Here is a 12,543-nt window from a genome sequence, read left to right as displayed (position 1 = left end):
GGGCTGTTGTGGCCCCTGGCCCTTATCAAAGTTTTGCTTGGGACACCATGATTCATAGTTCCGCCACTGCTTGGGTGCAATTTTACTGCAAAAAAACACCAAACATCCATTATATACAGAGTATAGCTTGTGAGGTCTGCGGCTTTGTCACACAAAAACAAGACTCTCCTTGCTTCCCCAATCCCCAGAGATGTGAACTAGGCCAGGGGTCCTGAGGGGGTGTGACCTGGTCAGGCAGGACATGTGCTTGTTTATCCCTTGCACATGATTTACACTCATACACATAATGACTTTCACAGACAGCAGTAAAAGCTCTGCTAGACTTGTTTACAGTGGAAGAGGCTGCAGAGGGTTTAATGCTTCCAGTGCAGTATGATGATGACGATCGCACTGCTATACATGGTGCAGGGCTTGTAGACAGATCAGCCAGAAGACCCTGCATATGTGTAATCTGCATACTCATACAGTCTATAGATAACTTACACTTCCCATTATGAACAATGCACATTTTAACCCCTTTGATGTTCTGTTAGTCTGAATGACAGCATAACCTTTCTGTAAAAGTGATCTTTGCGTGACGTTTGAGGTTAGGACCAGAAAAAAGGCACGCAGTTCAAGGTGTGCTTAATATTGTATCATTATTATTTTATTATTCATTATTATTATTCAGTATTTATATAACGCCGGCATTTTCTGCAGCAGTAATTATGTTTTGCATGGAAGTCAATAGTGAGATCCGTTATTGTCTATCTGGGCTCCGTTTCCTAAGGACTTGTTCTCACTAAGGACTTGTTCTCACTCAGGGCGTTTGCGGGTGTTTTTTGAGGGCTGGCGATTTCCGAAATCGCCGCTTGTGCACCGATTCCCTATGAGATTTTCACATCTGAGCGGTTCGATTCCGATCCGCTCCCCAAAGCGCTGCCTGTACCATTTTCAGGGCGATTTGCCTGTAATGGAAAGTATAGGGACATCACAAAGCGCTTTGTACAGCGATTTCCCAAGCGCTTTGATGAATTTCCGGGTACAAGTGTTCACTTCCTGAACACCCCCCCCCCCCCCCCCGCTTTCTAAGCGCTTAGAAAAGCACTTTGTTCAGTGCTTCAAAAACTGCTGAGCGATTCATAATGTGAACAAGGCCTATGTCTGCTTTCATAAAAGCAGGAAGTAGACACACTGCATATTTATTGCAGGATTTTTATTAGCACACACACCATACGATTTTCTGTTAGATTTGCCTGCCAGATCGATTTTTTCCAACATGTCGGATCTGAATTTCGATCGATTTTTCAATTTCTGATTTTTTTAAAACATTTTTCAATAGTTTTTTTAATCGATTTTTGTTCAGATGAAAATTGATTAAAAAAAGATTGAAAAAACTATTAAAAAAACGATCGAAAAATCGATCGAAATTCAGATCACACATGTTGAAAAAAATCAGACTGGCAGGTAAATCTAACAGAAAATTGTATGGTGTGTGTACCTAACATAACAGCTCACACTGCCAACCTGAATATGCAGGGAACCACTGCCAGCATTACTCTAAAGCACATATGACACAGAACACAAAGCGCCACAGCTGCAGCCACTATGACACACTCTATAGGCAGTAACAGGGAGTCTTGCCCAAGGTCTCCTGATGAATAGGTGCTGGCTTACTGAACAGGAAGAAGCCAAACTTCAAACCCTGGTCTCCGGTGTCAGAGGCAGAGCCCTTATTCAGTACACTATCCAGCCTCCTGCCACCACATAGACTTTTATGGAGTACCAAATCTCATAGAATCTCTGTAGAGCACCAAATCTCAGTGACTCTCTGTAGAGCACCAAATCTCAGTGACTCTCTGTACAGCATCCAATCTCAGGGAATCTCTGTAGAGCACCAAATCTGAAAGTCCCCACACCTTCCTAACCCCCCTCAGCTGTGTCAGCTGGCTTCCTTCCTAAACAGTTTGCACCGCTTTGTGAATCAGGCCCATGATGTTAACTCTATGTCTGCTTTCATGAAAGCAGGAAGTAGACACACTGCATATTTATTGCAGGATTTTTATCAGCCGTGACAAAGAAATGTTTTTCTGTAAAGCTTATGATGCTGTTGCTTATCTTTTAGAGCAGAGAGGAAGTTCTGAGTACAGGTCCGCTTTAAAAAGTTCAATCAACAGTCATAAAGTTTGTGAAAGTTGTAGAACTGATAATAGAGTTTGTAGAACCGACTTCTCTTTATAACAAAGTAGATGGATAGAAGATGGTGAATTGGCATTGTGTGTGCTCGCTGTCCTGCACCAGTAACCCCACCACAGCTGCAGGAACCAGCCAGCTGCAGCCCACCGACCTCCATGAGGCCATTGTTGGGTGCAGGTGGGGGTGGGCGGGGTCTATTAATAGGTGGGGGGAGGGGTTATTGCACTGCTGTTCTCTCAATCATCCTCCTCAGTCACAGCAGCCTGCAGAATTCTTTACACAGTCATTTCGCTTTTATTGAAGTTTCGCACATTCTCCGGTTGACTTATTATAGAAACAGCACATGCAGCTGATAATGTATACGCAGGATTGCATGGCAGGCAGGACGCTAGAATTAAAGAGTACCTTCTCCTGTTATTAAAGGCTCTATCTAAAAGTGGACCTGAACTCCTGTACAGAAAACAGCTAGAAATACACCCTGCATGTATTTAGAGAGTTTAGCCCCGTGGTCCTCAAACTAAGGCCCGCGGGCCGAATGTGGCCCCCTGAGGCTTTTTTACCAGCCCCCCACACACAAAATGTATTATAGATGCGGTCAGCTACATTTTTAAATATGGGTGGTCCGCTTATAGAATGAAGCCAGAAAGCGGTAATTTGCTGGTTTCCAATCAAATTCCACATCAGGTGACACTGCTGTCTAATTGGACTGAAGGTTGTCACCTTAGTATGCATCACTGTCTGGCCTGCAGAGACTTCTATGTATACTCCGGCCCCCCAGCAGTCTGACGTATGTTGACCCGGCCCTCGACCATTTAGCCTGTCTAATTCCCTCTCATCTGTGACTAATCATCAGTGTAATTTGATCCCTCAGTTGTGTCTGCCTCCATGAAAGCAGGAAGTAGACACAATGCAGATTTATTGCAGGATTTGTATCAGCTGTAATAAAGAAACGTTTTCCTTTAAAGGTTATTATGCTGGTGCTTATCTTTTAGATCAGAGAGGAAGTTCTGAGTTTAGGTCCGCTTTAAGACAGAGCCTGAAATGACAGCTTCTGTGTTTTATACTGGAGGTACTCTACAAAATGAACCTGAAGTGAAAGACAATACCTCACCGGTATGTGACAATTGTATGTGTAGAACGGGTGATAAATAGAACATTAATCGTATAGAAAAGAGTCTTATATTTTTTTTTCAGTTTTTTATCTTTATTTTTTAAAGACAACTGAAGTGAGAAGCATATGGAGGCTGCTGTATTTATTTCCTGTTAATCAATACCAGTTGCCTGGCAGTCCTGCTGATCTATTTAGCTGCAGTAGTGTCTGAGTCACACCAGAACAAGCGTCAGATCTGACAATAATGTCAGAAACACCTGATCTGCTGCATGCTTGTTCAGGGGCTATGGCTGAACATATTAGAGACAGAGGATCAGCAGGGCTGCCAGGAAACTGGTATAAGGAAATAAATATGGCAGCCTTCATATCCTACTCACCTCGGGTTCCCTTTAACTCCCTCCCTCTCCTTGTGTTATGCCATTATTATCCATTACCCACACAATGATTCTTATGCTGTATATGAGGGCGTCAAATCCTTCCTTCTATTCTTGGTTGTTATTTGCGGCTTAAATGGTTCCTATTTTGTGACTTTTCCCTCTAACGCTTGTTTATCAGTTTCTCTGTCTCGTGTTGTTCAGATGTGACCCTCAATGTGGGCCTTGTGTGGGCCCAGTATGAAAGGCCTCATTTACACCAGCAGAATTCTTGCCTGTTCGGGTCTCAGAGAGGCGGGAATACAATCCGACCTTCACAGACTCTCCCCGCTGCTGACTGTCCAATTCTCCATATATAGGAGGAGAGAATGTTTATTAACTGACTGACACGATGAAGCGGTGGATTTTTTATATTTGTTTTTGTCTTATTGCTTTGTTCTGAGGGATGATCATTGAAATGCAAATAACTTCTCCTTGCATTCAAATTTCATGTAAATGTCATGCAGCTTAACTACTTGCCGACCGCATCACGCCGATGGGCGTGGACGCGGCGGCAGCTCCAGGACCGCCTAACGCTGATTGGCGTAAGGTCCTGCGGGCCTGTTTTGAGATCACGCATCTCCGCTTGGTAGGCGGAGCGGAGCCTTCAGTCTCCCAGCGACGATTGCCACTAGGATAGTGTTAGATGGCGAAACCGCCGTCTTTTCACTCTGTACAGCGCTGCGATCTAAGTCACGGCTGTCCCCTCCAGAGGCTCTGGGGTGATCCGCTGTCATAGGCAGCCGATTACAGTGATTGGCTGATGGGGGGAGGGAGGGAGAGGGGGCATGTAAAATAAATAAATACACATTTTTATTATGAAAATAATAAAATAAATATTTACCCCCCCCCCCCCCCCACAAAAAATAAAATAAACATGGGGGGGCGATCAGACCCCACCAACAGAAATCTCTGTTGGTGGGGCCAAAAGGGGGGAATCACTTGTGTGCTGACATGTGCGGCCCTGCAGCGAGGCCTTAAAGCTGTAGTGGCCAATTTATTGAAAAATGGAATGGTCTTTAGGGGGGTTTAACACTGCGGTCCTCAAGTGGTTAAACTTGGACCCATAAACATTATCAGGAAGTTATTCCAATTTTAAAGGGAACCCGAGGTGAGATGGGTATGGAGGCTGCCATACTTATTTCCTTGTAAACAATGTCAGTTGTCAAAACCCTGGAACAAGCATCTAGCTAATTCAGTAAAACCTGAGTAAAGCCTGGAACCCACTAGAGCGCTTTTTTGAGCGTTTAGAGAGCGCTTTCAATCGCTAGCGATTTCCCTAAACGCTCTGCCAATGTAAATAGATGAGACAAATTCCACTAAAGCGATTGTGATTAAGGAAATCGCAGGACATGCAGCATTTTGGGAGCGTTTCCGTTCTAATGGGTTGTATAGAAGCAGGGAAAGTGATCCCAAAATCGATTGCAAAACACTACCACAAATCGCTAGCGAATGCGATGCCACTGACTTGCATTAAAATCTCGGTAAAATCGCTGCAATCACGTTTTTTCAAAAAATCAAGATTGCAGCAATTTTACTGTGATGTTAATGAAAGTCAATGCTCAGAAAGTGTTGAGGGTCAGAAAGCGCTCTGAGTACCTGATCTGCTGCATGCTTGTTCAGGGGCTAAGTATTAGAGGCAGAGCATCAGGAGAACTGCCAGGCAACTGGTATTGTTTAAAAGGAAATAATGGCAGCCTACATATCGCTCTCACCTCGGGTTCCTTTTAAGCTGCATATCATTTACATGAAATTTGAATGCAAAATGATTTGTACCTCATTGATCATCCCTATTTGTTTCCCCCCTAAGACTCCTCCTCCCTCTCTCCTCTACATAGAACTGTACATGAGTCTCATCCACTTGAAAGGCTTCTGTGCTTACTGTCAGCTGAAGCGTTCAGTCATTTCAGGTGAACACTTCTGGCTGCACAGTCCTTTCCCCTCTATAGATATCTTTCATGCTTGGCTCACATGGGTGTCGGAATCAGCCGCCCGGCATTTGGCTCAAGTGCTTGTCTGCTAACGAGCAGTGAAGCATTTGGCAGCTCTCAGCAGCGCTTCTCGGCGATTGGGTTCTTCACCCCCGCAGGTGGGGGGGGGGGGGGGGGCACGGGAGCACGGCAGTACACGACAGTGTAAGCAACATGTTGTTCACAGGGTCGCCTCAGAAGACAGGAAAAATAGGGATAAGAAGGCAGCGGATGCAGAAACAACAGTAAACGGCGGTCCCGGAACTGCCCATTCATGTGCACTGAAGTGGACCTGAACTCTCGCTCAGGACAGAAGGGACACACAGAGACATGCACCCTGTATGTATTTGGAAAGTTTATCCTGTCTAAAGGGGCCCAAACACTGGTCGATTTCAGCTATGGATCGATCGATGTGATAGAATCGATTGATCGATCGGAAATCTATTCTATCAAATCTATCGATCGATTTGCTGCCGATTTCGATCTGATCTATCTGACAGGATGGAAAATCTAGGTCGATTGGCTGCTGGCAGCAGATTGATGGCCCGTAGAGTTGTATTTAGATCGATTTCCAATAGCTTTCATTCTGAAATCTATTGGAAATCTGTTCCTAGTGTGTGGCGCACATCAGATTCCTGACAGATTCGACCTGACCGGCATCTGACAGAAATCTATCTGATGGTCGAATCTGCTGCAAATCTATAAGTGTATGGCCACCTTTATTCTCCCTTATCTGTGATCTCTCAGCTGTCAGCTCAGGAATCTCACCTCTGCCAGGAGAGAACAGCTAATTTGTAAACAAACACAAGGGGCTTAATTCACTAAAGCATGCTAACACAGTTATCACGCCTAAAGGCTTTGCACGTGCAAACTAGGGTGCTAAGTAGTTTGCGCAGCAAAGCTGTTTCTGATCGCGCTCTATTTTAGCGCGCGTAAAAATTTGCGCGTGTAAAGTTTTGCATGCACTGCTTTGTGTGCAATGTATGCTTATCACGCTACTTAGCACGCAAAGCGGCTGATTTTGCACGCGAAGTGGTGCGCGCAAAACTTTACGCGCGCAAACTTTTGCACGCATATTAGCGCGTGCAAAGCCAGTTTGCACATGCTAAGTGGCTTTTCACTGGCGTGTTAACACTTAGCACGCTTTAGTGAATCAAGCCCAATGTCTGCTTCTGTGAAAGCAGGAAGTAGATGCACTGCAGATTTATTGCAGGATTTGTATCAGCTGTAACAGAGAAATGTTTTTCTGTAAAGATTATTATGCTGTTGCTTATCTTTTAGAGCAGAGAGGAAGTTCTGATTTCAGGTCCGCTTTAAATGATAAGCATCACAGCCGTCATATACTGTCTGGCAAATGTCCGTGTGCACGAGCCCTAAACTTAAATTTTGACAAATTTAGCTCTAGGTAACCCCAGCAGTGTCTCTGTCACATCGCCAGTGTTGCCTGGGCTTCCTGTGTGCCCTGCCTGGTGTGTCAGACATACTGTCCTTCACATGGGGCCTATGTCAGGCCTGGAAGCCAAGAAGATAAGTGTGTCCCCCTTGTACACATTCCTGGGGACATTCCTGGCTGGACCACAGGAGGGGGGAGGGGCTTGTAGGGTCACCTCCCCTCTGTACAGTCAGGGAGGAATGACAAGCATGTAAGGAATGATGGGAGACTGACAGGAGGGGGAGGGGCTAGTGGGGTCACCTCCCCTCTGTACAGTCAGGGAGGAATGACAAGCATGTAAGGAATGATGGGAGACTGACAGGAGGGGGAGGGGCTAGTGGGGTCACCTCCCCTCTGTACAGTCAGGGAGGAATGACAAGCATGTAAGGAATGATGGGAGACTGACAGGAGGGGGAGGGGCTAGTGGGGTCACCTCCCCTCTGTACAGTCAGGGAGGAATGACAAGCATGTAAGGAATGATGGGAGACTGACAGGAGGGGGGAGGGGCTAGTGGGGTCACCTCCCCTCTGTACAGTCATGGAGGAATGACAAGCATGTAAGGAATGATGGGAGACTGACAGGAGGGGGAGGGACTAGTGGGGTCACCTCCCCTCTGTACAGTCACGGAGGAATGACAAGCATGTAAGGAATGATGGGAGACTGACAGGAGGGGGAGGGGCTAGTGGGGTCACCTCCCCTCTGTACAGTCAGGGAGGAATGACAAGCATGTAAGGAATGATGGGAGACTGACAGGAGGGGGAGGGGCTAGTGGGGTCACCTCCCCTCTGTACAGTCACAGGGGAAAGACAAGCATGTAAGGAATGATGGGAGACTGACAGGAGGGGGAGGGGCTAGTGGGGTCACCTCCCCTCTGTACAGTCATGGAGGAATGACAAGCATGTAAGGAATGATGGGAGACTGACAGGAGGGGGGAGGGGCTAGTGGGGTCACCTCCCCTCTGTACAGTCATGGAGGAATGACAAGCATGTAAGGAATGATGGGAGACTGACAGGAGGGGGGAGGGGCTAGTGGGGTCACCTCCCCTCTGTACAGTCATGGAGGAATGACAAGCATGTAAGGAATGATGGGAGACTGACAGGAGGGGGAGGGGCTAGTGGGGTCACCTCCCCTCTGTACAGTCACAGGGGAAAGACAAGCATGTAAGGAATGATGGGAGACTGACAGGAGGGGGGAGGGGGGGACGCTAACGCCTGTCACTCACAGCTGATATTCGCCAAAATATAACGAAATCCTCGGCTATATTTAGCAAAGTATAGAGCTGCTTAATTTAGCCTCTGGGCGATTTATATATACATGCTGCGTAATGTCTGTACAGCCCTGTGGTGGGGCCTCCGCTGTACAGACCGATCAGGCTGCATATCGCCCACATTGTCACTCTACTGGCGGGACCCTAAACGGCACAACTTTTTTATTATTTTTATTTTAATTAATGTTATTAAAAATGATTGTTCCATTTCAATTTGCAACCATGGCAACAGTACTGCATTCACTGCCGCTATAGCAAAAAAGTAAGCAGTTAAAATCTGACATAACTGACAGGTTTTGGACTAGTCCATCTCCTCATGGGGGATTCTCATGGTTTTCTTTGTTTACAACAGCCATTCCTGAATGTCAGTTTAACTGCCAAAATAGTGTAATACCAGCCAGCCTCCCTCCTCGCTTGCATACAATTGTGGCAGCTGGTCTGAGAAACTGCTGTTCAGAGAATGCTTTTGAAAACCAAAAAACCCAGTGAAACCTGATCCCCCATGAGGAGAGGGAGTAGTCCAAAACCTGTCGGTTCTGACAGATTTTAATTGCTCACTTTTTCCGCTGTGGTGGTCCTTAGGGCCCATTTCCACTAGCGGGAAGATGCAATGCGAAGACCGCATCTCATCATGCCATGGGTACTTCCGGAAGTCCGGAAGCGGACGTCTTTTATTGCCTATGAGAATCGGATGCGTGTTGCGAGAATCTGCCGCTTGCATCCGATTCTTTTCCTGGGTTGTATTGGATCGCAAAATTTGCAAGCAGTGGAAACTGCTCCCTTGATTTGCATTGGTTCTGTTCAAGCGTGATGAGATCATCATATCACACCGCAGCTAGTGGAAACGGGCCCTTAAAGGCGAAAAATTGTAAAATTTAAAATATGTGCAAACATTTACAAATAAGAAGTACACTTTTTTCCCGAGTAAAATGAGCCATAAATGACTTTTCTCCTATGTTGCTGTCACTTACAGTAGGTAGTAGAAATCTGACATTACCGACAGGTTTTGGACTAGTCCATCTCTTCATAGGGGATTCTCAGGGATTTATTTATTTTCAAAAGCACTTAGTGAATGACAGTTGCTCTGTCCAACTGCCAAAAAACTGTGTAGCGAGCAGGGAAGCTGGCCAGCATCATTGTTTAAATCCTTTTTAGGGAATATCTTTATAAAGAATAAAAGACTTGCTGAGAAACCCCTATGAAGAGATGGACTAGTCCAAAACCTGTCGCTTCTGTCAGATTTCTACTGCCTACTGTAAGTGACAGCAACATGGGAGAAAAGTAATTTAGGGCTCATTTTACTCTGGAAGAAACGTACTTCTCATTTGTCTATGTTTGCACATATTTTAAATTTTACAATTTTTCGCCTTTAAGCCTCCCACCTGGTACGGGTCTAACAGTGGCTTCTTCTCTGTCCAGCTAGCTACATACACTTGCAGACAGGTGGAAGTATATTGGGATTCTGTACTCCAAATGCAGTACTGTTGCCATGGTTGCAAACTAAAATGGAATGATTTCAATTTGCAAGCATGGCAACAGTACTGCATTTGGAACACTGTGCTGCTAGGTAACTGCTAACAAATGCTGACATGCGTGGGGCTACAATCTCTGCCGTATGCCAGAAAGCGCTCTTTAGTCAACAGGTGAAACGCTGAACCTCAGCAATGTTTGATTGGTCAATTTCTCAGCTACATAAATTTGCATAAATTAATTATTAGCATCGTACTGCCCACCCTTATTCCTAAAATACCAAATACGGTATCTCGCCTACTGTGATATAGAGAAGGCTGTGCTCTGAAAATGGCTTATAGTCCCATCCTAATGAGATAGTCAATATTTCTGGATATCGCTGTGTATTGATGTTTCTTTGTAAATACGACATTTAACATTTATCAGTGCATATCGATATAAGATAATCTAAGATTATCAATATTTCTGTATATCCTTGCGTATAGGTGTTTCTATGTAAACTCAATATTTAAAGTATAACTGTCAGGCATAAAATCAAAAATCAATTCTTTATTTTTATCTGGTAAACAAGTAATAAGGATGCTAACCAGGCAACCCAAAAGTTACAATCACTATTACTTTTCTTGTTGATAAATGATCATTCCCCAGTTTCAGTGGGGTAGCTAAGGAGCTGTGGGCCCCGATGCAAGTGTTACAATGGGGCCCCCCAAGCACTCTATACATAACAATTGATACGGTGCACTAAAACCTGCCAATGGCAACTACAGTGTCAGAGGTGCAAGAAGGAGATGGGGAACAGTTTGTTAATGATTACCACTATTCAAAGTATCTATAGAAATGATTATTATGAGCACAGGATCAATAGAGAGCTAATACTGTTGCTGAGGGAGGGCCCTTCGGGGCCCCTCTGGCCCAAGGGCCCCGATGCGGTCGCTACCTCTGCACCCCCTATTGCTACGCCCCTGCCCAGTTTACCTGACTCTTATTTGGTACACACAAAATGTGGTACACAAAAAGGAAGTTGCAGGGCATGCTGGGTTGTCCTTGTTTGCTTCTCTACTTCCCCTCAGACTTAACTAATGCAGCCTGATTGGCTGAAGCCTCTTTCCCTCCCATTTTCCCCTCCCACACCTCTGTTCCTCTCTGATTGGCCAATATTTCTCATGCAGCGACAATGCACTTTCTGTAGTGGAGGGCGGGCAATGCATACACAATAAGGCAGAGGAGAGTAAGGGCCCTTTTCCACTAGCAATCGCTAGCGTTCGCGCTAAACACTAGCGATTGCTGAATCGCAAGTGCAGGAAACTTCCCGGCGATTGCGTTCACGATTTTGCTATGCAATGCACTGCATAGCAAAATCGCGGCAAAGATCGCTCCGCGGTACAATCGCGTTTGAGTAAAAAACGAATCGCGGTAGTGGAAATTACCTACCGCGATTCCTATGTTAAAAAGCAAACCGTAGCGATTTCAAAATCACTAGCGGTTTGCGATTTTGCGATTCAGCATCGCAAACGCCGCTAGTGGAAAAGGGCCCTAAGGGAGGAAATGATATCAGGATTGGCTTCAAAACAGCCACACTTAAAATGGGAAATGCTAAGAAGGATTTTATCTTTTTTTTACTGTAGAAAAATCACTAAAATCAAAACATGGACAGTGCAATACATATGTTATGTAAGAAGAGCAAGTATTTATCTACTTATATATGTGGGTTTTTTTGTTTGAGATAGTATGGCTGACAGCTCCTCTTTAACATGTATCCGTGTGATTTATTTCCAGCGTCACGCTATACAGCAGCCTTCATAGATCAAAGCACCACGGGCGAGATTTGTGTTATTGGTAAGTAAACTTTGTGTAACTAAAAATATCCTGATCACTTTTACAATCTGCCGCTCCTTAACACTTACAGACAACCTGTCACATGTGTAATAAGGTCAGTATAGAAATCATTTGTAAAGTTCTGCTGCTGTTGCGGTGTGATTACCGCTGGAATATTGACCTTTCATTTAAACCCAGTGTTTACATTCAGTTTTTGTAATTGCTTTTTATAGAAATAAAAGGGCCAAATCATCCACAGGGCAACCTAGGCAAGGGCCTAGGACCAAGCGAGTATCTAGGGGCCTAGCTTGCACCTTCTCAGACCCTGTCCTCCTATCAAGTTCATTTGTCTTCAGCATTTGAACTGATCGATCGTTCGGTCGATTCTTCGGGATTTGTATCGATAATAGGCACGTTTAAGCTAAGTATACACTTGCAATTTCTGTCGGCTGGCAGAGATCAGGGCTCGATCAGATCATACACAACGGAGCAGCTTCCCGAGGAGAAAGGAGTGGTGAGAACACTGCGATCTGCTGTGGCCGCTGTACACACACTAGGTGGCTGATAGTGGAATGAGCGGTGAGAACACTGCGATCTGCTGTGGCCGCTGTACACACACTAGGTGCACACACTGGTAGAGCTGTGCTGCACGTTTCTCTATCTGAGGACTACTATGCAGAGAAATACTAGAGAATACTAGCCTCAGCTTACTGCGCAGGCGCGGCTGGACTTGCAGAGGCGCACTACGGCCACACGGCAGAGAGAGCGCGGTCACGGGAACAATAAAGAGATTGTCAAATATCGAGGAGAACGCCAGCGCATACCACTAAGGCTGCATCTGAAATGACCACCAGCTCAGTGTGCAGCACCTAAATAGACTTTCTGCACAC

At 45.3% G+C, this 12,543-nt stretch overlaps 1 protein-coding gene across 1 annotated transcript in view; it reads left to right on the top strand.

Annotated features, from left to right (window-relative positions):
• FRMD6 (FERM domain containing 6) overlaps nt 1-12,543 on the top strand; it is a 331,867-nt gene that overhangs the window by 193,128 nt on the left and 126,196 nt on the right. The window contains exon 3 of the mRNA XM_068254762.1: nt 11,615-11,674. The gene's annotated coding sequence lies outside the window, so the exon portion shown is untranslated. The remainder of the gene's footprint in view (nt 1-11,614; nt 11,675-12,543) is intronic.

This window comes from Hyperolius riggenbachi, chromosome 9 (genome assembly GCF_040937935.1).
Source record: "Hyperolius riggenbachi isolate aHypRig1 chromosome 9, aHypRig1.pri, whole genome shotgun sequence".
NCBI classification, from domain to species: domain Eukaryota; kingdom Metazoa; phylum Chordata; class Amphibia; order Anura; family Hyperoliidae; genus Hyperolius; species Hyperolius riggenbachi.
Note: the sequence above shows the minus strand (reverse complement) of the source record. Positions and strands in the feature narration are given on the sequence as shown.